This window comes from Triticum aestivum, chromosome 7D (genome assembly GCF_018294505.1).
Source record: "Triticum aestivum cultivar Chinese Spring chromosome 7D, IWGSC CS RefSeq v2.1, whole genome shotgun sequence".
NCBI lineage: Eukaryota > Viridiplantae > Streptophyta > Magnoliopsida > Poales > Poaceae > Triticum > Triticum aestivum.
Window position 1 is genome coordinate 633,243,390 of NC_057814.1, and position 1,287 is coordinate 633,244,676.

A 1,287-nucleotide genomic window follows, 5' to 3' on the forward strand; every position below is an offset into this window, starting at 1 on the left:
TATAGAAGTACGTAGTTTGTTTTTAGTAAGTACTACTTTATTTTATTTATAGTAAGTGCTTAGTAGTTGAACTAGTTGATTTAATAGAACTACTTTATTTTACTATAGAAGTAGTTTATTTTTAGTAAGTACTAGTTTATTTTATTTATAGTAAGTGCTTAGTAGTTGAACTAGTTGATTTAATAGAACTACTTTATTTTACTATAGAAGTAGTTTATTGTTAGTAAGTACTACTTTATTTTATTTAAAGTAAGTGCTTAGTAGTTGAACTAGTTGATTTAATAAAACTACTTTATTTTACTATAGAAGTAGTTTATTTTTAGCAAGAGAATTAATAGAACTAGTTTATTTTTTTTAGTTCAAGCAATTATTCCCGCATCGACGTCGAAGATGCCTATCCCGCATCCTCGTCGTCGACTCAGCGGAGGAGGCCGGCTTGATCAGAGGGGCCATGTCCGGGACTGGGCTCCGCCGGGCTGGTATTGGGAGGTGCTACCTTCCGGGGGGCGTAGGTTGGTGAGGAGCCAGCCCGTCGTTAACCCGATCCTTGTTTGGTGGCGGTCGCGTGGGCCAGTGACGGTGCCGAGGCTTTTGGACACCGCAGAGGTGGTACGTCACCGTGCCAGCGAGGAGGACGAGCACGTCCGTCGCTACATGGTTGCGTTGGAGGGCAGGTTCGACAATACCTGGCAGGTTCTCCAGGGATCTCACTGAAGCTATGATGCTGTGATGGTTCCTTCTCTTTGGGTGTCCACCGCCCGCGCCGATACCCGTCGGGCACTAAAGTTCTAGCTTTATTAGCGATGCTATATGTATGATAGTATTCGAGGTATATTAGTGATAATATTTGACGATGTACGGACGCAAGAGATGATGTAGTTTTGCTTATATATAATTGAATGCATGCTAATTTGAATACTACTTTATTTTATGATTTGGTTTTTCTTATTGAATGCTCAAATTCAAAAACTACTCCTACTTTGAATGCTAAAATTGGAGAGCAGTATGCAAGGCGTATCCATTTGATTAGTTGATAGCTTATAGGGTTTTTGTTTTTGCAGAAATCTAGGAGCCCCCTCCATCACCCCCGCCGTCATCCCCATCACCGACCCCCCTCCGATCTCGAGGTGAGACCAGCCAAATCTCCATGCATGTCAATATGAGTCCTATAAGATATTTTGAAAATTTTTTGCTCATATTTTGAACCATTGAAATGTAATGGCCATCAAGTTTGAATGCTCATATGATTTAGATGAAAATATGTATATTTCCGTTCCGGCAAATATC